General features: G+C 35.0%; 1 long non-coding RNA gene across 1 annotated transcript in view; it reads left to right on the top strand.

Moving 5' to 3' along the window:
* Positions 1 to 19,196, top strand: part of LOC119253358 (uncharacterized) — a 73,098-nt gene extending 53,902 nt beyond the window's left edge. Inside the window, exons 5-6 of the long non-coding RNA XR_005127053.2 lie at positions 17,202 to 17,307; positions 19,102 to 19,196. This is a non-coding gene — a long non-coding RNA (uncharacterized LOC119253358). The remainder of the gene's footprint in view (positions 1 to 17,201; positions 17,308 to 19,101) is intronic.
* The last annotated feature ends 8,404 nt before the right edge of the window (positions 19,197 to 27,600 follow it).

Raw genomic sequence — 27,600 nt, 5'->3', positions numbered from 1 at the left:
ATTGTGTGTGTGTGTGTGTGTGTGCATGAATGAATAGAGGGAAAGGAGGAGGGTAGGAAGGATAGATAGATCCATTTAAGTATTTTGAGAAAGCTCAACACTGATTTGCATAGTGGCTGAATCAGTTTGCATTCTCAATGACAGAGTGCAAGGGTTACTTTTTCTCCATATCACTGCCAACATTTATTGTTTCTGGTGTTTTTGATTCTCATGTGAGATGGTATACTCATTGTGTATTCTTTTGCATTCCCCTGACATATGATGATGGACATTTTTTCCTGTGCTTATTTTCTTCTTTGAGGAAGTGTTCATTTAGTGCTGCTTCTCATTTTTTGTGTTTATGTACATTATCATACTTAATTCTAAATTAAATATGATCATGCTAAACTAGCTACTTGCAAATTTTTAAAATGTTTTTATTTTTTGGATTTGGTTAATAGTAGATAACAATTGTATTTTTATATTTTAAAATAAGAATCAATACTGAGAGAGATCCTTTAAGAGAAAATAAGTAGGGCCTCCCCAGTGGCGCAGCGGTTGAGCGCTGGGTTGCGAAGCTGCCTGCAGCCTCTGCAGTGCCAGTTCGATCCCCAGCCGCCAGGCAAGGGTCCCACATGGCATGCAGACCTCTACTGCCGCGTCCGCTGCTCCTTTCAGCAGTGACCTCCCTCTTTCCGCCTGTTCTGCTCCCCGCTCTGGCTCTGGTGAATTCTCTCACCCTCCTGTGCTTCTCACTGTACCCAGTGATTGCATAAATAAATAAATCTTTAAAAAATATATAAAATAATTAATTAGATATAATTAATTTAGTTATTCTCTGGATGGTCTCACTCATAGCAGGAATTTAGAAAACCTAAATAAGGGACCAGGAAAAAGACTTAATTATAATAAAGTAAAAATCAAAATCAACAAGCAACTATAAACCAGAGACACACTACAGGGGAAAGGGGGGAGGGGAGGAGAGACCAAGATGAAAATGCATACATTGTGCAAAAAATGAAAATGATGTAAAATATATATAAAATAAATATTTAGGACAGCGAATGAAATAAGTTTAAAAAAAAGTGTTGGTGGGTGTTAAAACTGTATGTATATTGGGATTCTTCATGAAAAGATTAAAAATACATTTGTCTCTATCCCAAAAATTAACATCCATTGAGAAGAATTAAAGAAGCACAAATAATGGAAGGGAGGGTAATCTGCATGTAAAAACGAATAGGGGTGGAACAAAAAAGGATAGGAGATCAAAGAAGAAATAGCTCAAAGGTGAGATGAACAAGGCTTGGTGGAGATGGGACATTGGTCTGAGTCTGCAGTACAGACAGAATTCCTAGAGATTGGAACAGAAGAGAAACCACATCTTTGGGGAAAGAGATTTGTGAAGGGCATGCTTAGAACAGGATAGAGACTCAAAGCCTTTTTCAGAGTAAAGAATTGATGGTTTTGGGCCTCCCTGTTGGCGCAGGGGCTTGAGCACCGCACTATGAAGCAATCCAAAACCTCTGCAGCACTAGTTTGATCCCAGGCTGGCCAGGGAGCAACCCACATGGCAAGGCAGGCCTCTCCTGTCTCGCCTGCTGTTCCCCTAAGTGGTGTATTTTGGTTAGTCTGCCTGTTCTGTTCCCCACTCTGTCTCTGGTGGATCCTCTCAACCCCCACATCTCTGACCTGTGCCCCAGCTCTTGTATGCATAAATGAATAAATCTTAAAAAAAAAGAAAAGAATTGATGGTTTCACGATTTAAAAACTAATTTAATTAATCTAATTTAATGGGTAGATTACTCAGTAAATATATTTACTTTTCACTCAGTACTTAGATCACTCAGTACTTAGATACTTTATTTGCTACAGTCTGGCACTTGCTTAGTATTGTTTCTAAGTAGTGCTTTCTGTTCCCCATTAGCTTTTAATTTACTTAACATTAATAGAGAAAGCAGTCACTTTAGATCTCTATCTTCTCCTCTCCTATGAGTCACTGGAATGGAGTGCTGCATTTTTGCTGCCTTTCCTAACATGAATATGAGTATCCTACTTAGATCCCAGGGAAGTTAGGGGAGGTCACACGTTCATTGTATGCCCCTCTTCTAATTCACTACCACACAAATACAGGGAAATATTTGGCTGTATCGTATTCTCTGAGGGATTCCATGAAGACAGTTCCATTTATGAGAAAAATATACAACTAACAATTACACATTTCTGTGCGTAGGTCCATTGTTCAATGCTGGGGAAATCTCAACAATATCACTTTTAAGCATATTTTTGAAGTTTCTCCCTGTGTATTCTAATTTCCTGTCTTTTCTCTTCAGTACCTAACATTCCTAATTACAGCTGATAGGGTTCTTGCCTATCCTTCATCAGCTTGGTTCCCATATTAACACTGAGAAGACTTTCTTCAACATTCTACTGAGTTGTTTTCTAAACAACGGCAGTTTCACTGAGGCAAAGGAGAAAACAGAAGTAGGATAGTGTTAAAATATTGGGGAAAATGTTCTCTTATATTCCCAGTAAGTAGCAGCTACCCAGTATACAGAAGAGCACAGAAATAATTTATATTCAAAACTTGTAATAAATAGTCCTAAAAAGCAAAGCCAGCTTAGTTATGTGGGTCTTGTATTCAATAAGAATTTGTATTAATGGCGGAAGGATTATTGCAATTAAAAGGCGTGGGACCCTTGGAATAGAGAGAAAGGTTTAGTGATCAGAGATATAAATTTGTCAAAATCAGGCAGAAAAGGGATTTGCTTTTTATAGGAACAAACAAGGCTAGAAAGACTTGGTATAAGGAATTGGAATGTGTAAGTTGCATGATATAACAATTGAAAGAGATGATTTTTTTACTGAACCTAACTCATTTATTCATGAATATAGGAATACCTGACTAGCAAAAATATGAAGTTTCATACCATAATCCTATACAATTTATGAAAATTTATTCTCTCTTCACTCAACTTGAGATATTGTTTAGCTCCCTTTTTGATATTTTATGGCTTAAAAATTATTTAAATTGCCCTTTAATTTTCTAAAAAGCTATTTCTATTTAGAGATAATTGCTAGTGATTATCTACTCAAATTATAAAATTAAATTTTAAATATAGGCAATGTGAAAAAATGTAATTAATATCCACTTGAATTATGTACCAGTATACCCGGTTCCTATTAATAAAAAAATCATATCTTCCAATGAAATAACTCTTTATTTAAACACAAGCAGCATATTTTCACCTATCTTATACTTTCTTTAATGCATGTGACTACTTAGAAATATTTTTTTCTGATTTATTTTTTCCAACATAATATTTTTTTCTATTATTTATCAGTTAACTTTAATCCAATGCCCAAGTAATTGATTTAATACTTTTATTTTTTTTTTGTTTTGTTTTGTTTTATTTTTTTTAAGGAGGAGTCAGAGTCCTCAGTGGCTTTTTTTTTTTTTTTTTAAGATTTATTTATTTATTTATGCAAGCACTGGGTACAGTCAGAAGCGCGGGTGGGTGAGAGAATTCACCAAAGCCAGAGTGGGGAGCAGAGCAGGCAGAAGGACCGAAGTACACTGCTGAGGGGAGCAGCGGGCGGCAGGAGAGGTCTGTGCACTATGTGGGACCCTCCTCTGGTGGCCGGGGAGCAGCCAGGGATCGAACCGGCGCTGCAGAGACTGTGGGCAGCTTTGCAACCCAGCGCTGAACCGCTGTGCCACCGGGGAGGCCCTGATTTAAATTGTTAACAAAATATCTTACAGCATTTGTTACTAGTTAAAGCGTACCTCTTATTACCTGTCCAAGTGATACCTGAGATTGTGATACCCTGAGAACTGACTATTCCTCCCATGCCATACTATGATCTCTTAAAATTACTCATTTTAAGTGTGCACTCAACTGCTGTGTCACCGGGGAGGCCCTGCCTTAATACTTTTAAAATAAAACAATCATTCCTATGCAAAAATTATTAACAGTTTGCTTATGATTAACAGTTGTTTTAAATTATTCCATAAAGATTTTCAGAACATGCTTTGATTAGAATAATGTCCTATATAGAAATTATATTTTGTTAAAACATCGTGTTATTTTTTGCCTCTATGACACAGCAAGACAAATGTTTTTCAGACATTTGGTTTACTTGCATGGAATCTCACATTTAAAGTTTTGAAGATTTTCATATTTTGCTTCACAACAATTCATACTCAGTATATACGAAGTCTTTTAGTCTGAAAATAATTTGAGCCAAAGTTATCTACCAGGGGCAACTATTAAATTGGAAAATGTGCATTATAAAGTGATAGACATTCTGCAAAATAGTTAAATCAATTTGAAGAAAATAATTTCTGCTATGAACATTTCATATCCTCATATACAAACTACTTACATATACTATACCATAAAATACACTGCACATCATCAAACCATATCCAATTTCTAGAACAAAGGTTATGCTTCTTCCATGAATTAAATGAAACACAACAAATGGGTAAATAAATACACAGATATGTGGTCAATTTCTTTCTCCCTCCCACTCTCTGTGAATCTCTCAATAATGAGTGTAAGAGTTTAATTCAGTTACTCACACTGACATTTTTCACTCCCTATGCTAATCTAAGGTCATCTCTGTTCTACCCTTACACCTCTCACTATAATGCTGGCAGAGAGCAGATGCTTTGCAATTTGATACAGCACAAGACTTTTAAAAAGCTAAGGTTATGCTTCTCAAAGACATTGATTATTTTATATGAGAAGTAGGAAATTATGAGTCCTAATATTGTAACAAAAGATACACATAACACACAAATAATTGTGTAGTTATGCCAATTTAACTAAACCTAGACATTAAACAAATTCCAGTGTGGTCACTGCTGACTTATGTTCTTGCCTAAGATGGACTGAAGGAGAAAACTAATGAAATAACAAAACAGATTTAAAAAAAAAAATCTCAAAGATCTCGAGTCAGAGATTCCCTTTGGTAGAAACAGACAAACATTTTATAAATTTCCAGTGTGGGGGAAAAAATCTAATCTGGAAACCATATTGTAATTATACATGCTTATATCGAGACATATATATATATATATATATATATATATATATATATATATACACACACACACATATATATACACACACACATACACACACAATATAGTTTACATTAATTAATATATATAGTTATAGGTGCATTTGTATATACATATATATCTAACAAGCTGTAGTGAAGAAATCAGTTAAATAATTTGAAAAATAAAATGTCAAACTTAAAATAGTTTCTAGTTATGTAATTGACACTCCATCTAATTTCAGTTACCTTAAAGGAGGGAGATGTAAGGGAAAGGTCAGTGCACATTTTGTTGCTTTTGTTCATACAAATGAAATGACATTGGAGATCAATCTCTTGTGTATTTGAGTGCTTATGATGTATACTTTTAACCAATTAATGTCGATGGAAAGTTATTCATAATGGTATTTACCCCTATTATTTTAAGTATTGTCAATGTCAAGATTTATCAAGTAGTAGATATTTAAATCATTGAAATAAAGGTGTTCAACACTTTGCACCTTGCCAATTTGATTCAGATTTGATAGATTGTAAAGTACTTTAAACTATGTCATTGCATTTTGTATTTGAGTAAAATTCTTACAACTATTGGACTATGATTCAAAATACCTAATATTCTATTATGATATAAAGACTTACACAGACTTTGCACCTGAGTCAAATTTTTGAATGACATTTACAAATAACTTGGAATACAGAAGTATATGGTTATAATGTAGTAGTTAGAAGTGATTTTAGATTAAAAAAATAATTGTTATGCATTTGGTAATTAAATCTTGGAAAGGCAGATGAGATTTTTTTGATAGAGAAGTCAATATTTAAAATTCAAATGAGACAAGCAATTAAGCATAAAAATATATATGGTGACATTTATTATTTTAAAACACAAAAGATTTGGGCCTCCCTGGTGGCACAGCAGTTGAGTTCTGGGTGGCAAAGCAGCCCGCAGTGCGGGTTCCATCCCAGGCCACCAGGGGAGGGTCCCACATGGCACGCAGACCTCCTGCCGTGCCTGCTGCTCCCCTCAGCAGTGTACTTTTTCAGTCTGCCTGCTCTGCTCTCCCCTCTGGCTCTGGTGAATTCTCTTACCCTCCTGCGCTTCTGACTGTACCCAATGCTTGCATAAATAAAGAAATAAATCTTAAAAACAAAAATTTAAAAATTTAAAAAAACACAAAAGATTTGATGAGATCATTAAAAATTGTCTCTTTAAAAACTGGCTATTCACTTTATAGTCTCTTAAAAGATAATAGTGAAAATGAAATATAGACGATGACTGAGTATATTATTAAAATCAAATATTCTTCATTTTTATATAGCCCTCATGTGATTGATGTTAAAGATATACTCAGTGTTTCAAAACACAGTCACACACACAAACACTCACACATGTGCACTTGTTACTGTTATGCTTAGTAATTGGTAAAATACTTCTACACGCTTTACTATTTGTAAAAGAACATTAGGTATTTTTAAATTATAGTCCAATTGTAAGAACTTTACTCAAGTGCAAATGTAATGATGTAGTTTAAAATACTTTGCAATCTATAAAGTCTGAATCAAATCAGCAGACTGAGGTTGGCAGACAGATAATTTTTCTATATCTAGTTAGTTTTATGAAATAATTTTTGGAGTGCATTTACAAATAACTGGGGGAAAAGAAGTATATGGATATAATCTAGTATAAAATAATTTATTTTAGAATTGATGAGCTATTTAATTAAAACAGCTAAAGATAGGGGCCTCCCTAGTGGCACAGGGGTTAAGTCTCAGTGCTGTCAAGCTATCACCAGCTACTTCAGCATGAATTCGATCCTGGCTAGGGAGCTAACCCACATATGTTGCAGCAGACCTCTCCTGTCTTGCCTGCTGCTCCCCTCAGCAGTGTATTTCAGTAGACCCACCTGTTCTGCTCCCCACTCTGTTTCTGGTAATTCCTCTGACCCCCATACCTCTGGCCTACACCCCAATTCTTGTATGCATAAATAAAAATGAGTCTTAAAAAATAAAACAGCTAAAAGTAGTGCGATATTTGTGCATTTAGAATAAAGTAATGTAAAGTATGTTCAAAAATTCTTAGCACATACATATAATATGGATAATCATATGAGGTAGAAATATTGTTGATTTTGTTTGCATAAACTCTGTGTGAGTTTAACAACCATGTTGGTCTCTTAGGTTTCATGCTCTGCCAGGCATCTAGCTTATTAGGAAATCAAATTCCTTTATTTCCAGGTTTCAGGAAAATTTATTATCCTCTACATCAATGAACACTTGGCCAAATATAAAATTTTGTTTTTTTTCAATGTTTTGTAGATGTCCATCAGCACCATCTGTTGGGATACATGCTTTTTTTTAGAAAGGAGACAACTCATGCTACTAATTGGGGATCATTGTTGGGCTGCAGTCAGACTCTGGCTTATAAACACAATTATAAACACACTTTTATTCTTCTGGAACAAGGGCAAGATGCAGAAAGGCAGTTAAAATTAACCCTTGGGGAAAATTTTACTTGTTATACATTTGGTAATTAAACCTTGGACAGGCAGATAAGATTTTTTTTGATAGGGAAATCAATTTTTAAAATTCAAATGAAACAAGCAATTAAGCCAATAGATTAAAATATATATGTGACATTTATTATTTTAAAACACAGAAGATTAGAATCAGATAATTATCTCACCCCCAAAATAAACTTGATTATCTTCTAAAATATACAAAATATATAATTGCTTAATATTTATTCACCAACTGTCAGTAAACTTCAATAATCTTTGATAATCAAACTTGTTTACTCAGAAAAGTGTCTTATTCACTTGTCACTACACACCAGTAGAGTAAGGTTTAAATTAATCATGAATCTGAAAAAAATAGCCAGAATATTCAGATTGTATACATAGATATAGATATTTATATATTAGATGAATGGTGTATGATTCTATACTAGTATTGATACATTTTCTGTGTGATGAATAGTATGATCCAACTTTAAGAGATATATTACTGGAAAGTTTGTTGTAAAAAATGTTATGGTAAAGGAATATAAGGACAATAAGATAAAGAAGTGATAGGGTGATTGAGGCTGTGTATAAATTTATGCGAGCTGTAGATATAATTATTTTTACTTAAGCCAAAAATTAAGTATATATACTAAAGAGAAATTTTAAAAAAATACTTATCTCAGTTTTACAGTGTTGGGGATTAAAAATTATTTCTTTTGTTAATTTTGAAGAGTATTACTGTTGCTATATAAAATAATTCATATATTAATTTTGTTTTGATAGTGGTAACAGGCATGCAAAGAAATTTTACCTATATTTGGCATCACTTTATATACTTAATTTTCTCCTAATCTTATCTCATTCATATCAATGAGTTTTAGAGCTCTCCATTTCAGAAGCACAAATTGACTTGGATATTTGACTTCTTAAAATTGACTTTCATTTTAAAAATATGGCATTGCTGAGGAAGAGGTATTAACTCTGAAGTTTGAAACCACCCAGCTTATATCAAACTTTTGCTCATTTTATTAGTCAGAAATTGTATACACCTGAAACTAGAGTTGAGGAAGCTTGGAGAGTCTGCTACATACCTTGATAATACAATCAACTTGGTATTGTTACTGGAACAATGGATAAAATAATGAGTTGAGGGGTGGGAAACTTCCATTATAGACCCAGTTCTGCTCTTGTGTCCCTTCTGGGCCTAGAATGTGAATAAAATGTTTAAAAATCAGAATATGAATCTCCTCCATTACAGATATACTTAGTATATACAAAGACACCAAAAAATGCATATAAATTGATAATGTATATATAATAAATATGTAAATGTCCTTATACCAAGATAAACATCCACTGAAGCCATTAAAATAACTTGTGGCGCAGCGGTTGAGCGCTGGGTTGCGAAGCTGCCTGCAGCCTCTGCAGCGCCAGTTCAATTCCCGCTGATCCCCGGCCACCGGAGGAGGGTCCCACATGGCACGCAGACCTCTCCTGCCGCCCGCTGCTCCCCTCAGCAGTGTACTTCATTTGCCTGCTCTGCTCCCTGCTCTGGCTCTGGTGATTTCTCTCACCCTCCCGCGCTTCTGACTGTACCCAGTGCTTGTATAAATAAATAAAAATAAATCTTTAAAAAAAAAATAAGCCATTATAGATGTTAGCATTATAAAGTGATACAAAACTTTATAAGCTTCTCTCTTTGGTTTCCATGGACTTACACATCTGATTGAATTGAATGGATGACAAAAGGCATTTGAAGAACTATACTTCAGAGAGAATTGAATCAATAGGTAGTTCATGAATTTTATTATTACTTTCAAGAATTAAAGTCAATTTCACTTCAAATAATACTGTTTTCATCTTAATTTTTATAGCAAACTGTTATTTTTATTGACAATTAGTAAATTCATCAGGTAATGATTATATTTTCAAATATTAGTTTTATGATATTCTTTGTAAATACAGACCCTTACATGTAACAGGAAATACAATTACAACAAATACTGTTGTAATATGTGCCTAACTATATAAATTAATATGGTGATTTGAAGTATTATAATTCGCTGATTTGCAAATACATTATTTATGCATTATTTCATGTGTTAGTATTTTCTTTGGCCTCAGTCATCATTTGCTATTATATTTTGTTTGTACATTCTGATTTTCAAAATATTTTATGTACATTATTTTATTTGATATTTGCTGTAAACTATTGTGATAAGAATTACGTATTATTCTATTGATGAGAAACCATCGCAGGGTGGTCAAAAAACTCTGGTCAAGGACACACTGTTAGTAAGAAAATTGACTGACAATAATTTCAACATACAAGATTGACCTTTCTATTAAAATTCTCACAATGAAAGTACACTAGTGTTTCATTATTTATGTTTTCATAGGGATTGTCATTTTTATTTTGAAAAGTGTGATTGTAAAATAGGTGCATTTGTATTTGCATGTGTCTGGACACATATGTAGATAAATTAAAATAAACTAGAGAGACTGTTGGAAGATTAGGAAAATGTTAGAAATATATAGCATATATTCCTGGATTACACACAAGAAGTTGGGACCTCTGTTTTGACCAATCACTTGAGCTACTTAAGTTTCTTATCTATGAGACATTTCAAGCTATCTGTGCTTATGTATCTACCAGTCTAGTTTTTTTTAAATCTCTAACTATACTTCTTTAAAGAATGGATAAATGTCCCACAAACCATTCCATGCATGAAAAAACACTTGATAATAATGAAGATTGAATCAAAATTTTATAGGATATTTAATTTAATACCCAATGTTTTTTGCTGTCATGTGGACACTTGAATTTACCCATTTGTATTTGAAAATTGTAATAACTAAGGGATTCATTCTTAAAAGAGTATCATTTAATACCTACAACAATAGTGTATCTTCTTTTTTCTGTGTCACTCATTGAGTAGATTAAGTTTCAAAATGATTACCCAAGTAAATGTCAACAACTGAGCACTTTATCCCATGCTACTAGCATTCTAAATCATAAATCATTGTATTTTTCAGAATTTTTCAAAACTTTTATCTAACTTTACCTTTGTAACTTTGTTTAGGAATTTTACAAAATAACAGGGCATGTTCTTAGCATATATATGCCATTATTCCAAATCAGAATAAAAAACAGAGGTACATTCATTTTACTAATGGACAGTATTGAATCTCCTCCATGATGCATCTGCCACCATTTTTTAAATTCTCCAGTTATAAAAGTAGAGAAACAGAAGTAATGCAGTTTCCATTTAAACATTTTCTAACCTCAGAGGGTGTATTTTTCAGTGAACTATAATAATGAAGGGATACTTTAAATATAAATAGAGAGTAATTTAACTTAAAATTATTTTAAGAAGTTTTCTATTTCTTTCTCATTAATTTCCACTTAAGATACTTATCCTTTAAATTACAATATACATTTTGGCACAATTGTAAAGGAAACTGTGTCTTTGTCCCTGAGGCCAGAGCATATCTTTCTAATATTCAATGTATAGCAAGACTCTAGAGTGACTGAATTACAGTGAGAGCAGAGGGATATGAAACAGAGATTAGCAGGTTGCAAAGCATGTAGTGGCTTGTAAGCCTTATTAAGGTATTGGGTTTTTAATGCTAGGAGAGGTCATGGGAGGGTTTGGAACAAATAGGTGATAGAATCTCTTTATACTTTGTAAGGATCGCCATTATTGCTGTGTCATGAATAGACCAGAACTGTGCTTATTGTGAGAATGTATGATGGTGAGTTACTGCTTTAAGAATGTGTATTTTCAGGGCATTACCCGATATTGGTATAAGGAGATAAAGCTGGAATTATTTGTCTTTGTATTGAAAGAAGTAATGTTTGTAAAACACATGAAGATATTGGGTATAAAGGGAATGCTAAGTATAAATACATATCGGATAAGTTTAAATCATATTAGTCTCTAAACTATAGGTTCATAGTTGACAACCTTTAATGGATTCTTGCAGTTGTCCAAAAATCCAGTTAATTCTATTCTTTTTTTTTTAATTGAGGTAGTGATGTTTTATAACACTAAATGTGTTGGAAGTATTGATTCACTTCTTTTCAAATATATGTTACCATACCATAATCTCTTTTCAACTCCTCTTCTTGCTTTCTTAATTAATCTACCACAGAGAAGTATAAGTAACTTTCCTAGGGTGTCACAGCTCATAAGATACAAAACAGAAAAATCATATTCAGACAGTCTGACCCAACAACCCAGTACTGAGGGCCTCCCCTGGTGGCGCAGCGATTGAGTGCTGGGCTGCAAAGCTGCCCACAGCCTCTGCAGTGCTGGTTCAATACCCGGCCACCAGCAAGGGTCCCACATGGTGCGCAGACCTCTCCTGCGCCCTGCTGCTCCCCTTAGCAGTGTATTTCTTGGTCAGTCTGCCTGTTCTGCTCCCTGCTCTGTCTCTGGTGGATCCTCTCACCCTCCTGTGCTTCTGAGTGTACCCAGTGCTTGTATAAATAAATAAATAACTCTTAAAAAAAAAAAAAAAAAACAGCACTGATATCATTCCCTTCTCAATGTAAATTTGAAAATCTATCAGCATCTGCAGGGTTCCTGCTCTCAGAACAGTCCAGTTCCTCTTCAGATTCCCTGGATCTTGACTCCTCCATTATTCATCTAGTGTTTGTTTTTTCAGCTCTCTCTCTCCAAAGGCTCATTCCTATTAATATTCAAACATGTCTTTGTATTTTGCATATCTGTAAAACAGTACCCATTTTTTTTCTTTCATTAACAATCTTCTGAAGAGATCCTTAGCTTATAATGTCTGCCTCTGCAATTCTTATGCTTTCCTATTTAAATAAAATGTGTTTCCCAACTAATAGTGAATACATAATTGAAGCTTTTATAGGTAAACTAGAGTTCCTTTTTATACCATGCCAAAACCAAAAACTTGCAATTGTTTGATGTTTATCCTCACAGATTTTTTCTGCCCCTTTTTTTAAAGATTTATTTATTTGTTTATGCAAGAACCGGGGTACAGGCCAGATGCACAGGAGAGTGAGAGGATTCACCAGAGCAGAGCAGGGAACAGAACGGGCAGACTGATGAAATACACTGCTGAGGGGAGCAGCAGGCGAGACAGAAGAGGTCTGCTGTGCCATGTGGGACCTTCGCTGGCCAGCCAGGATCAAACAGGCGCTGCAGAGGCTGCGGACAGCTTCATAGCGCTGCACTCAACCACCTGCGCCACCAGGGGAGGCCCTTATTCTGCCATTTTTATCCCTAAAAATATAAATCTTAGGAAATACGTAGGCCTTTGCAAATGTTGTTTAATTTTAATTAGAATATTTATATTTACTTAGATGATATCATATTCTACATAATGTGTGCTTTGATATGTGGTAACACCTCTGTTTAATTTTTTTTTTTTTAAAGATTTATTTTATTTTATTTTATTTTATTTATTTATACAAGCACTGGGCACAGTCAGAAGCGCGGGAGGGTGAGAGAATTCACCAGAGCCAGAGCGGGGAGCAGAGCAGGCAGAAGGACCGAAGTACACTGCTGAGGGGAGCAGCGGGCGGCAGGAGAGGTCTGCGCGCCATGCGGGACCCTCCTCCGGTGGCCGGGGAGCAGCCGGGGATCGAACCGATGCTGCAGAGGCTGCGGGCAGCTTCGCAACCCAGCGCTCAACCGCTGCGCCACTGGGGAGGCCCTCTGTTTAATTTTTAATAGTGGTTCATATTCATTTGCTTTGCCATATAAATTGAAGAATAAGAAAGTCAGGTTCCATGGCAAAATCCAGTGTGACTTTAATTTTGAGTGCATTGAATTGAAATTGATAGCTTTATTTAAGAACATTTAGCAACTGGATAATATTAAGTCTCCCTCCCACATATTATGTCTCCTTAAGGAGTCATGTATATTTTATGTCTCTTATAAAGGCATGCGTTTCTTTTTTTTTTTTTTTAAGATTTATTTATTTATTTATACAAGCACTGGGTACAGTCAGAAGCGTGGAGGGTGGGAGAATTCACCAGAGCCAGAGGGGAGAGCAGAACAGGCAGAAGGACCGAAGTACACTGCTGCGGGGAGCAGTGGGTGGCAGGAGAGGTCTGCGCGCCATGTGAGACCCTCGCCCGTAGGCCGGGGATTGAACCAGTGCTGCAGAGGCTGCAGGCAGCTTTGCAACCCAGCGCTCAACCGCTGCACCATCGGGGAGGCCCTAAAGGCATATGTTTCTTAGTTAAGAGCTTACACAATTCCTATTTGGTTTCCGGTCTCCATATATTTCTTCTTTTTTACACCTTCTCAGCCAAACACTTAAAAATATTGTCACTTTTTGTATTTTTAGTTATTTTTGAGTTATCTAGTTCACCTTTGAACCAAAACCAAAAGTCTAGTCAGTTAGACCACATTACGTAGATTTTCACTGGAATTACTATAGAAACTTCTCTTCACAGACCTTAATGACCTCCATATTGCAAAGCATAGTTGATAATGTTCATTCACCTACTAATCAGTCTCCTAGTTCTATTTGATACAGCTGACTATTCACTTTTTGTAAAGTTTATTTTATATGACACTTTTATTTCTGCATTTCATCAATAAAAAATTCTGCTTCTCCTCAGTCATTTTTTCACCTATCTGGCTTCTAAATGTTAGAATTTTTCAGAACTCGGTCCTAGCTGCTATTGTTTTCTTCAGCTATGGTCTTTAACAAGAGACCTCTCCTATCATCATGTTTTACTCGTTGCCTATAATCCAGTGTCTCTCAATTTTATATCTTCAGTACTAATATTTCTCCTATTGGTCACACTTATACACTGTTTTTTTTTCCTGTATGCACTTGAATATATCAGTATATACCAAACTTAATATATCTCGAATTGAATTTGTCATCACATCTGCATGTTAAATTTCTGTTAGTCTCCTTTTTTACTTCATCTCAGATAATTCTATTTTATAATGCTTAGAATAGTTTTTACTCTTTCCTTATAAGAGGAACTAGAAAAATGTTTGGCACTTAATAGGTAATTTGATATGTCTCCTTTATTGGACCACAAGTTGCATATACATTTTGTTAAACATTCTGGGCTCTCCATAAGGGTATGGATGTGATTAACATTTAAAGCCATAGCCTGAGTAAAACTGATAGCCCTTGTGTCAGTGGACTTTGTTCCATCAGTAGATTGATTGACTAGAACAAAAAAGATGCATCCTACACTGAGTAAGGGTGCATTCGTCTTGCTTAACAGCCTTCTGACTGGTACACTGACTTTTTTTCCTGCCTTTGGACTCAAAGTAAAGCATCTGTTCTTCATCTGTCCTGAATCTACTGGTCTCCAAGCTAGAATACATCACTGCTTTCACTGCTTCTCATATCTCCTTCAGACTGGAACTAAATCATTAACTATCCTTCTTCTATAGATCATTAACTTGACTCACCCTGCAGATTTGGGGCCTTCATAATATGACATTAGCCAAACCAGATATAATAGATTACATATACAAAGACACATACTGGTTTTGTTTCTTTGGAAAATTCTGAAATATAGCCACGATTCCAAGAACCTGTTATCAACCTTTTTTTTTTTTTTTCATTCCACCAATGTGAAGAATTTCAAATATTTGAAAGTTGGCAACAGAAATACAATACTATCTAGCAGCTATTATTAAATTAGTATGCATGTACAAATAAATGAAGACAACCCTAATAAGACCAAGCAAAAGTTATTCAAAGATTGTTATATAAAGAATTCAGGAACTGATATATGCCTTTGGTAGAGAAATTTAGGCAGGCAGAGGAATGAGGAGACTTTGTAGTGGGGGGAAAAATGAAGACTTAAGATAAGATATGCCCTAATTGGAAACTGTTGGTATGGAAAAGTTAGGTAGGCTAAGGAGAAGTTTGGTTTCCAATATGATTACTAATGGGTATATACTTAACTTTCTCCAAGTGGTCTTAAGTTGGAAGTGGGTGCAAGAATTAAGAAAGCTATCAGTTATTAATAAGGCCCTGGCGATTTTTTGGGCACATTGCTATAAGGGTTGCTATTTGGCTTCAAGAAAAGTAGATCATACATTTATACTGGGTTTTTCTAGTACCTGGTTTAATTATCATGTGTTTTTATATTTTCACTCAGTCACCCCTTCTAGTCATTCCCTCACTTGTGATAAGTGGGCCAATTCAGACCACTTGTGATCTAGTAATTTAGATTTTTGTCATTGATTTTTCAGTTATATTTATAGATAATTACATTGCAACATCTTTTAGTTTTATAGTATGGTGATTATTTAAATAGCAGATTTTTAGAAACACTTAAATCTCTGGACATTGCCTCCCCAGTAGTGCAAGAGATTAAGACACAACCTATGAAGCTGTCTGCAGCCACTGCAGCACGAGCTCGATCCCTGGCCAGGGAGCAACCCACATGGCACAGCAGACCTCTCCTGACTCACCCGCTGCTCCCCTCAGCAGTGTATTTCAGTCAATCTGCCTGTTCTGTTCCCCACTCTGTCTCTCTCACCCTCCCATGCCTCTGGCCTGTACCCCAGCTCTTGTACAAATAAATAAATCTTTAAAAATCAATCAATCAATCAATCTCTGGGCAATATGCAACAGACCAGCATTATGATCAGTATGATGAAAACAAGAACAGTTGGTATTCCCTGTAAGGTGCTTTGAAAATGGCCAACACCAGTTTCTCAGCCTAGGTCAAGAGAACAAATTCTATAGCCCATGAGGACTAATCTTAGTTAATCAAGTATCTGTTTCCTTAAGGCAATGGGACCTGGTTCATCTTGTCTGGTTCGATGATCCTAGTACAAGAAGTATTAGCCACATTATAGATGCCACCAAGACTAGCCAACAAGAAATATAGAATAATGTAATTTTCTATCAGCAGTTTTACCAATTTGTGGAGATTGATCTGTATTCCATCTCAAACTGAGATAATATCATTAATGACTGTCAGAGTAAGAGGTCTGCCAGAATAATGAGGAGAAAGCTTATTTTGGGACTCCCCTTGGTGGCGCAGTGGATTGGGCGCGGCACTGTGAAGCTCTCCGCAGCCTCTGCAGCGTGGGTTCCATGCGGGTTTGATACCAGCCGGCTGGGGAGAGTCCCACATGGTGCGCAGACCTCTCCTGTCACGCCTGCTGCTCCCCTCCACAGTGTATTTCGGTCCTTTGGCCTGTTCTGCTCCCCGCTCTGTCTCTGGTGAATCCTCTCACCCTCCCGCTATTCTGGCATGTACCCAGTCCTTGCATAAAAATAAATAAATCTTTAAAAAAATGCTTATTTTGGAGTTCATGTCTTGGGTTACATATTTGCTTCTCTTTTAGTCTCTTCAGGTGCTAATTATTCATTTAATTGCTCTATAGAGTTTGTTGAATTCAAATTTAGAGCCACCAAGAGTATAATCAATATAACAAAGTCCTAAGATTGGGTGGCTTAAATAAAAAAATCATTTGTTAGTGATTCTGGAGGCAAAAAAGACCCAAAAATTCTGTTGAGGACCTCTCCCTGTGTCTTTTAGATGATCTTCTCTTTAAGCCTTCACATGATCTTTCCTCTGTATAACTTAATCTCCTTTTTAAGAATACCGGTATTGTTGGATTAGGACCCCCATCTCTGTTCCCCCAATGAGCTCATTCAATTTAAATTATCTCTTTAAAGGCTCTGTCTGCAAATACAGTCGCATTCTGAAATATGGAAGAATGGATTTAAACAAATTCATTTGGAAGAGATGTTCATAATTCTGCCCTATATCCCCCAAATGAGAGTAAGTGAAAGTTATGTGCTATAGCTGAATGTATTACAGCAAGGTAGTCAGGAATCATTACTTGTGGTTGAAAGACCCAAAGGCAGGCAACAGAGTAGGAATGCTATCTGGTAGGAAAAAAAAAAAAAAAGTAAAGCTTCAGGTTTGTTTTGATTAAAGGCTGTTAATATGGGAAAGCTGTAACTTTCATTATAACTCCTAAAGTTATTATTTTTTAATTTGTTCACTATGATCAAAAATACTTTTTTTAAATAATATATTTTATTTTTATATTTCCATACAATTGCAACCCCCCCATTTTGACCCCAATCCCTCCCCTCCCAACCCCATCCCCCAAAAAGTGTCTCTGGTTCATAGTTTTTTGTTGATTTTGATTTTCACTTTCTTACAGTTATTCATTTTCCTGGTCCCTTATTCTAGAAAAATACATATTTCTTTAATGCTGTTAGTTAAGTACACACAAATACAGCTCCATAATCTGTAAAAGTAGCTATTGTTATTAACTTTACATACCTTTTTAAATAAAAACATAACATTTCTCCTTTTTTAAAATGATTTAAGTGTAAGCAAACTATCAAAGTGTCACCTCTATATGTGAAATTGAGGAAGTCAATGCAATTAATAAATTATGGAAATATTTTTTTTAATAACCAAAACTGTATTTCACCAAAAGTGGTACTATATGGAAATTTTAGAAAATGGAGGTAGAAAATCTATGCCTTAATGTATCAACAATTCAACTTACATACATTTTTTCCCCAACTGGTAGTATTTACTCTAAAGTTTTATGATGCATATTCATCTATGGACTTAAGGAAGGAGATAGGTAGAGTTATCCCTAATTTTCCTAATTACTCCTACTTGTTAGATCTGTGTTCCTCGGCAAAACAACATTGAGGAAATGCTTTGATTTTCCCCTTGTGAAATCTGGACTGCTTTGCTGGAATTTTCACTTTCTGCATTTAACTGCAAAGTGCTTTTGATACATAGATTGATAAAATAAGTGACAAATGTGATATTACATTGCTTCTTGAACTAATGCATCAGGGACTATCGCTGTAATACTTCATGTTTTGATCTAATCTTGAAGAAAGGCTAAATCAGAACAAGAAGAATTACATATAATTAATTCACCAGACCATGGCAGAACAAAGCAAGTAGTCTAACATAATGTACCATAATAGGGATATCAAGTAATTTAGGATCAAAGAAAAATATTATGGCTTTATATCATTCAGATTTAATAGGAGTATGAAGTCCTTAAAATATATAGCAGAATACATGTGGAGTCATAATACTGACTGCAATTTTGGGATTATTATTTCAAACATCTTTAAAATTTATTAATTTCTTCTTAAGTACATCAGTATATGTAAGTTAGTAGATAGATGTGTTAATTAAAATAATTTAAAAGCTTTCCATTAAAATAAATAAAATTCAACAAAATCTTCAGTTTAAATATCTAATTTCATTTCTAGTAATTTTACTAAATAATAATAGAAATAAGGCTAACAATAATTTACATATAAAGAGTTCTTAATAAATGCCTTGTATGACTAAATATTTTAAAAATGTATCAGTTAATACATTGCACAATAATTTTTGCAATGTAAAATTCCATCCTATGTTTCACCAAAGTAGATCATATTAATTAGGCTAATTAAATGTATAAAAAGTCAGGATGGTCTAACTCTTATTGATGAAACAAAGGTTAATATATCATTTGGTTCTGATAGTCCCTCTTAATTAGATAGCTCTAATCTATGTTAACTTTCCTTTTTGTCTTTCAATCAGCAGCTGGAAGCACCTGTTGATTTCTGCCCTGACTCTGGCCCCAGGCTCACAAATGCATGCTAATCTCATTTGCTTACACTATGCAGCATGAATAAAGGGACTAGAAAATAGATCCTTTTCTGTCTTTAATATTTATGTATTTAGTATTTATATAGATTTCCTTATTTGCTTAAAACTGTATATGATGCTCCTAATTGCAAGCTGAACTTGAATTTCTACTCTCATATAATCTGAATTTTGAGAATCAGTAAATCAATACATATACATGTCTGTTTATTTCAGATTATTGTGAATTGCCCAAAGCTACATTTTTTCTTACTTTTTGCATGGTATTTCAGTTTATCCCAGTATCTTGAATGATAAAACTCAACATTGTCTTTTGATTTTCTTTTTTTTTAAGATTTATTTATGCAAACAAGAACTGGGGTAAAGGCCAGAGGTATGGGGGGTGAGAGATTCACCAGAGACAGAGTGGAGAACAGAACAGGCAGACCGACTGAAATACACTGCTGAGGGGAGCAGTGGGCGAGTCAGGAGCGGTCTGCTGCACCATATAGGTATCTCTCTGGCAGGGGATCGAACTCATGCTGCAGTGGCTGCAGATAGCTTCATAGGTTGCGTCTCAACCCCTTGCGCCAGCAGGGAGGCCCTGTCCTTTGATTTTTACCCATTCATCGTATTACTGAGAAACATTTATGAGCTATGGTTTATGTGCTCATACTATGGCAACTGTGACAGATAGAGTGGGGATGACATAGTCATCATCATGTACATTCTTCAAGACAGTTCCTATCATAGATTAACTTCTACTCATTTCCCTTTTTCTCTAGAATTTTGATTTTTGTCAGAGTTCTTATCTCATAGCATTGTTTGTTTTTAATTAATAACCAGTGCCACATCATAGACCTGAGGGCCCTAAAGAAAACTGAATTGCTAAAGTGGAATAAGTTACCCACATTTTCCATTGTCCAATAAGATATACAGATTGTTCATATATATTTCTACTACAGAGGGGAGCCAAAAATCAAAATTCTAAATTCATGGGTGTGCCTAAAAAAGAGAATGAATAAATTAGCACAACGGAAATGTGGAGGCAAATTATGTCCTTTGTTTTCTGCTGGAAATATATTTATTGGAATATTTGAAGGAAAATATCTGAGACAGTCATATATTTTAAGTGACTATCATGTGTAATTACAAGGAACAAAAAGAGGCAGGCCAAGGGGCATTAACAAGTTTTGCACTAAGCACTATATATGCATTATCTCCTCTATAATGCAGTGGGTGTAGATGCTGTTTTTACAGACTTTCCTTCATATATATGAAGAGAGAGAGGCATAAAACAGTTAAGTAACTTGGCTAAGATTAATGAAGTGAATCTTTCAAGATGGCACATTTATTACCAGAAAGAAAAAAAAAAAAAGATAGATACTGGGAAGAAAAAGCATATATTCAGTTTAATTCTTGGAATGACATAAGAATACTCTTTCTATAAACTTATTTTAAAGTAATCATGTTTTCTTAACTTTTAAACCAATGATCCACTATTTTTTGTGTTAAGTTTAGATAGTAAATATTTGAGTCATGAGCCATGTGGTTTCAACTACTAAGCTGATATTGTAGCTCAAACACAGCCATAGACAATAAATAAGCTAATGGACATGACTATATTCTGAAAAGACTTATAATAAAAACAAGTGGTGGGCTGGATATGTGAATTTAAAATTTAATAGAGGATGGTTATGAACTTAATATCTTTGAATCCTACAGCATTATAAACTCATGTTACCTCAATAAAAATAATAAGATAAAATTTAATAGACACTGAGAAATTGCTCTAAAAAAATCACATCAGTTGAATTCACCGAACAAATGATTTGCAGCATCATCTCATTTTATATATTAACTGGTAAGTGTTGGGATAACTGTTGACAACCTAGGCTATATTCATTTCAGGTTCCTCTGTAAAAGCAGAAGCCTCATATAAAGCTTGGATTTTCATGATTTTTGAAAGATACAATTCCAAGCTAGTGAGACAGGAAAAACATGAGGCATGGAAGGTAAGAACCAAATATTTGGTGATATGTTATCAAACTAGTTTCTCCTTCATAAAGAGAATGCATTTCGGTTTCACAAGAAAACTCTAGAGAAGATATACAGAGAAATCATTGCTTCAGAGCATTACTTCAGAGGCAGTAACAGAAAAGGGATTTATTAATCAGGTCTCCTGTGTACTATATCCCATTGATCAAAGTTTGTTCCATGAGTTTAGTTCTCCTGAACTTCTGAACTGTATCATCAGTAGTTGAAGCAACTTCTAGGTAAGTTAGATCCTACCTCATGCTGTCTTATATTTCACATGCTCACAGAAGTTCCAGTTATTAGCCTTAGTTAGTAAAACTATACAAACCTCAGAGTGCTTTAACAGAATTATCACAAAACTAAAAGAAGTAACCATCTAAACGCCAGAACATTAGTCAAGTTCAGCTTGTTTTAAGTGTAGCATAGAATGTATCAGGTATAGTTCACTTAAACAGAATTGCTTATAATGTTGTCTCATGCTTATCTCCTAAATAATTTTGTTTTAAAAAAGAGTAATCACACAATAAGACATCTAAACATCTAATAACTATAATACCCTTTTCAAGCTGTTGGTCAATTGTAATCTCCTAAAACAACTTAAAACAAATATAATTAATAAAACAATTTATAATCCTTGCCCCTTCAGTTCCTCCTGATGTACTATTTGATATTTATCACCTCTCTCCTGTACCACCGACCCTCCCCAAATTATTGCAGATGCATTATCTTGCTGAGAAACTTGAATAGAAATCAAGAACTTCATCTCATAAATGCCTGAACCTTTACTGATCATACCCTTGTTTGAGCTTCTTGTTGAAATTCCCAAGATATTTTTCAAGATGCATGGAATAAGTGATGCAAAGTAAATCTTCCATATGCTTTATGGGATAAACAAACTAGGACAGAATGTATAGTAAATATACTTTGCCTGCAGATTCAACGACACAAAAAATTCAAAGTAGTCAGCTCGTAATTATAGCTTCTATTTCAGTGACCTGCGTTTTTGAGTTCCTCTGGCAGAAATGTAGTTCCTAAGTACCAGAAACAGAACCCCAAGTTATGAGAACAGAATTATGTAAGTGCATCCTTTTGTAAGATATATAACTACCTTCATCCATATTCCTTGGACTCATGTGAACTCACAATCCCATTTAGTGCCTTTTGCTTAACAAATGCGTTGCAATGAGAAGGAAAGTGCCCTAAGCATGAAGATAGAACCATTGAACTGATGCTTTAGAGTCTTTAGTAATATGTTTAGAAGTTCATTTAGATTTATTCTAGGTTACTGATCATTAACTACAGAACCACTCTATCCCATGGTCATCATTCCATTGTACCAGCTCATTTCAAATAAAATGATTATTTTGGTCTAAGACAATGTTGTATGGGTTATCATGTTGATAGACAAGTCCTTGTGTGAAACCATAATTGGAGCTACTTATGGAGGTAATATGTACAGAAAATCTAACCCGGATTCAGACAATTTATCAGTTCTGGCATACATGAATTACATTCATCTAAGGTAGATAAAATATATTTGGATAATCATAGGTGTCTAACTAGTCTCTATATCATGGCTCCAAACCTCATAATGCTGGCAAGTCAGGCAGAAACAAATACCAATAACTGTATCAATACAGATGGAAAGGATTCTGTATTATTATACCTATGATTGTCTGCATTGCTACTATCCTGACATTAATGACCTCCCTATGCTGATAATTAGAAAAGCTGGAGAATATCTGGTTAACTTCTGGAAGTTATCAGTTCTCTTGGAAATTACATTCTAGTATAGTTTTCAGTATATTGTTCATGGAGGAAATTTCTGTTTGCCATTATTCCTCTAGTATCTTCCTGTGTCATACTATAATGAAAAAGTTCATTTTTGAGTAGTGCTCTCATAACCTAACCCATACACATGTCATAACTAAATATTTTCCTCTACCATAAGTTGGTCATCAGGAAAAATCCCATTGTAGCAATAGTGTAGAGCTAAGGAAGAGGCTGCAGTAAATCAGAGCAGCTGATATAAGAGTCTTTAATTTATATTGACTAAACCTAAAATGTGACCTGAGGGCATGATTCCCAAAAGAGATTGCTGCTGAGACTACCCAATCACAGGACTTTATACATCTACAAACCCCGTTTCATTGACAGTTACACATTTCCAAGGACTGCACTTAACTTTCAATTATGATACAATAGTAGATATGGAAATATTTGAGTGTTAAGAGATAAGGACTCTATTCAGGTTTAGCAAAGACTCCACACACCCTTATTTCAAAAGTATTTCTATAATTTCATCTATTGAGAGTGTCAGACAACTTCAACTATCAGGCAAATTTTATGCAGTGCTTTCTTCATTGAGAATACACCAATTCTAAATAAGTAGCTTTTTGAGTCAACAGAAAAATAGGTTGTTTAATCAGTATTTCAGAATGTTTCCTCCCTACAAATCCAGAGCCATGATGTGCTATGTATTTAGAAAAAGTGAAGACACAGAAGATAATGTCACAAAGATGGTAACAGAAGAGGTTTCTTGCTTCACTCTGAAAGGAAAATCTAACAGTTAATAAGAACATTGCATTACAAGAGCCCTTATCTCAGTCTGAAACTGATGTACTCCTTGGACATCAGAACCACGACCAACTACCCCACAGAAAACACTGTCATTGAACATTGAGTGAAGAGAGATATACCAAGTGTCTATATAGTCTGGGGGAAGAGACACTAACAGCAGGACTGTCAATCTTGTCAGTAGCCCTGGGAAACAGAGAGCAGAAACAGTGTGGAGCCACATGCATGCTAGAACAATGGGAAACAAGTGTGGAAGAGCTAGGATGCTTGATACGGTTGAGTTAGTGGTAAAAAGAAAAGAAGGAGCTATAAACTGCTTTCACCCACCCATCAGGATTGGTGCTGACAGGTGAAGGGCACTAAAGGGGCACAGACTGCCCAGTTTCACATATGGAATTACAAAAAGGGGGGACACTGGTGGTGCGACAAACATGATGTAGCCCTCAGCCTCCTAGCACATTCCACCAGTGGCTAGATCCTCCAGAGTCCTCCTGACCTTGCTAATACAACAATTGCAAAAATGGATTTCTGTACCAATAGAAACAAGAAAAATTAATCAAATAAAACCACAGTGCCACCTGCAGGGAAAGTAAAAGTAGTTTAACTCTTTAATTATTTAAAGCGCTACTATAGATATTTAAAAAATGAACTGGAGTGCCATTTTATAGATTGCTAACATAATTAATATTTGTACACATTACTTATTGATTTAAAGTAGGAGAGTTAACAGCCCTGATGTAAAACTGTAAAAATATTTCGTTGTCCATTTCCTGCAAAGATGAACTGCCTTTGATTCTTCTCATGTCTAGATATGAAGAAGAAAAAATAATGCACTTATTAGTTACTTCATATCAGATATCAGAATCTATGTTGGTCTTTTTCAGCAGTCATAACTTTGAGCTTTTAAAAGACAAGAAGACACAACTAAGCATGCAATGATTTTATTGGAGAATTGCTTGAGAGATTTATTGGTGGTGGAGTTAGGGAGACTGTAAGAATTTTCTGATTATAATAATTTTGACTCTTCAAAGTTTAGATGGTCAGAGACTTGGAAAAAGTATGATTGGAAAATTTGTAGCAAGGAAATTTGAGAAAGAAATATGTGCATAGTCCTCTCTGAATGACAAAAGAAAAAAAAAAGGCAAAGATTTATGTCCCATGTGGATATTCACCAAAGGGTGACTGGAGAAGAGGATAATTAAGTGGATAGGATGACTTGGCCTATGGATGTCAGTCAGCTTTTTTCTCAAGACACTCTTGTCGCTGCCTATGAAAAAAGTGCCCATTGTAGGAAGGGTGAAGGCTTTTCATGCACTGGCACTCTCTTAGGCTAACCTTCTTTTAGCCACTGATGAATGTCCAATATTTCAAGCAGCATAGATCACAACTGAGTCCCTGATATATCAGAGTTCCTAAAAGGGTCAACCTATCTGATGACAGATTGAGTATATTGAACCATAGCCATTATGGTATGAACCTTTTTTTTTTTTTTTCTGGAATAGGCATTTGCTTTAGATATGGATTTACCTTCTTTCCATGTATGCTTTTGCCAAAGCCACCATCTGTCTACTTACAGAATGTCTTAATCAATGCTATGGTATTGCACACATCATTGCCTCTAATCAAGGAACTCACTTCACAGGAAATTAAGTGTGCAATGGACCTTTGCACTATCACACTTTCTGGTTTCTATAAATATATAAAAGTATGACCTGGAAATTTGCTTGTTTTACATCTAGTTTGAAGTAGGATCTGTACCTTCCAATTAAGGCAAAGATGTTTCTGGTACTGGTAATCCATCTAGAGACAATCAAGGATAAAGATTTAACAGGTTGAGATCAAATGTTTATGTGAACAGAAGGTGAATTTATGACCTAAAAGTAATGGAGGCTCCTTTGGTCAGAGATGAGGGAATTGTTTCTGCTATTTAGAAGACACCAAAGAAATTTGAAGACTCAACATTCAAGATTGTCTACCCAGAAATATCAGACTCAGTTCTTAGTGATCCACTTTTTTCCAAATAAAGTCATTTTTTTATTATTTATGTATACAAGAACTGGGGTATAGACCAAAGGTATGGGGGTTAGAAGTTTCACAAGATACAGAATGGGGAACAGAACAGGTGGACTGACTTTGAACAGGTGGATTGACTTGCAGCAAGCAAGTCAGGAGAGGTCTGCTGTGCCATGTGGGTCACCTCCCTGGCCAGAGATCAAATTTGTGCTGCGGAGGCTGCAGATAGCATCACAGTGCCGGGTCTTAACCCCTTGTACCACCAGGGGAACCCCTAATGAGGTCACTTTTTATCATAGGATGGATAGCTGTTAAGATATCTCATTTACTCTGCTTTGCAGTTTTCCCATGTTTACTCACATTTTGGGTCAATTTTAATCTCTTTGTTATTGTAAAAGACCATAGAGCCATCTCTCTTTTAGATCATGTCTTAAGCTGACAAGTGGCTCTTCTATTTTTTTTTTTTTCCTGTCTTTTATGGCACCTAAAGAAGCCTTAATCCTTAAAATAACCATTGTCCTCATACCAAATAGTTAAATAATTACCCAAAGCCTCCCCTTTTAGTCATATTTCTTTCCACTTACCTCAGGTAAAAATTGTGGTAATTATATCTCTGCATGCTTACCTGTCAGGAGTTATTTGCACTCCACTTTTCCTCAACAATATGATTTCTATAGACTTCAAACAAGGAAAAAAACCTTGATTCCAGAAATCATACTCACGGTTTGCTTAGTAGGACAATTTATTTAACAATAATTTTAATACAGGTTCCTGAAAGGGACTTGATATAAGGCACACATAGAATGATGTATTAAAAGTGAAATCTGAGAAGGAACAGAAGAACCATCTTGTTTCCTTATATTATAGGGCAGGTTTCACAGTCAAACTCTGACTTTACCTGCCCATTGAAGGCACATTGAGAAGAAATTTAGAAGCTAATAAGGTATTTTGATTATATTTGTCAATGTTTCTACAAGATGCCTGGAATGCCACCAAGTGCTAGGGTTCTTGGTAATTGATTTTGTATCTTATACCACGTGAAACTAGAAGCAACGAGATATTCTGTACATAAAACCAGCTGAAGTTTCAAGAGAAAAGTGTAGCCAAAGAATTATGGGTGGCAAATAAAGATGTAGCAATGTAGTCATTTCATTTTTAAACTTGTTAATCCAGCAGGCATTATTGTAATTAGTAGATATAAAATAAAATTGCAATAATTTTAAGGGCTAAGTTGTCAGTAACTTACGACAAAAAAGAAAAGCTAAATTTCAGTCAGCAGTGGGCTTCTTGACAATAACAAACTGTTTCCCAATGTAGAATTTATCACCTAAAATATTTTTTTATAAGAAAACAGAGAGCTGGCATGGATTTATTAATTCACTCACTAATAACCATTAAGCACTTATAAGCAAGGTATTTTAATTAGTTTGGACAGCAGATAAGAGTAGACTATAAAGAAATGTCACCACCCTTTGGTTTTGCAGTCTTGTAGTTTCATTGTATATTTATGAAACATTTTAGTTTCTAAATATGCCCAAGTTATTTATTTTTCTTAACCTTGTGTACTAGGTAGAAATTGTTACTGTAATATTGAAAAGGAAACACAAAGAAAATTAAGTTATTTATGTAAGAGTTTATCTTCATCTACTAGATAAGTAGCTACCAATTTTCTCATATTCATAGGTACACAAAAAGTTTCCTAGTGGAGTTTGAGAGGCAAATTCTCATATTACCAAAGAACTGGGTGCATCAATTATGGAGGGAGATCAAAGACCATTTGATCTATATGTCGTGCTAGATTTGTATTGTGCTGTTTTTATTGTGCTA

Source organism: Talpa occidentalis, unplaced genomic scaffold (assembly GCF_014898055.3).
Source record: "Talpa occidentalis isolate TD23 unplaced genomic scaffold, MPIMG_talOcc4v2.1 talOcc4.2, whole genome shotgun sequence".
Classification (NCBI taxonomy): domain Eukaryota; kingdom Metazoa; phylum Chordata; class Mammalia; order Eulipotyphla; family Talpidae; genus Talpa; species Talpa occidentalis.
This window is presented reverse-complemented; position numbering and strand designations above follow the sequence as displayed.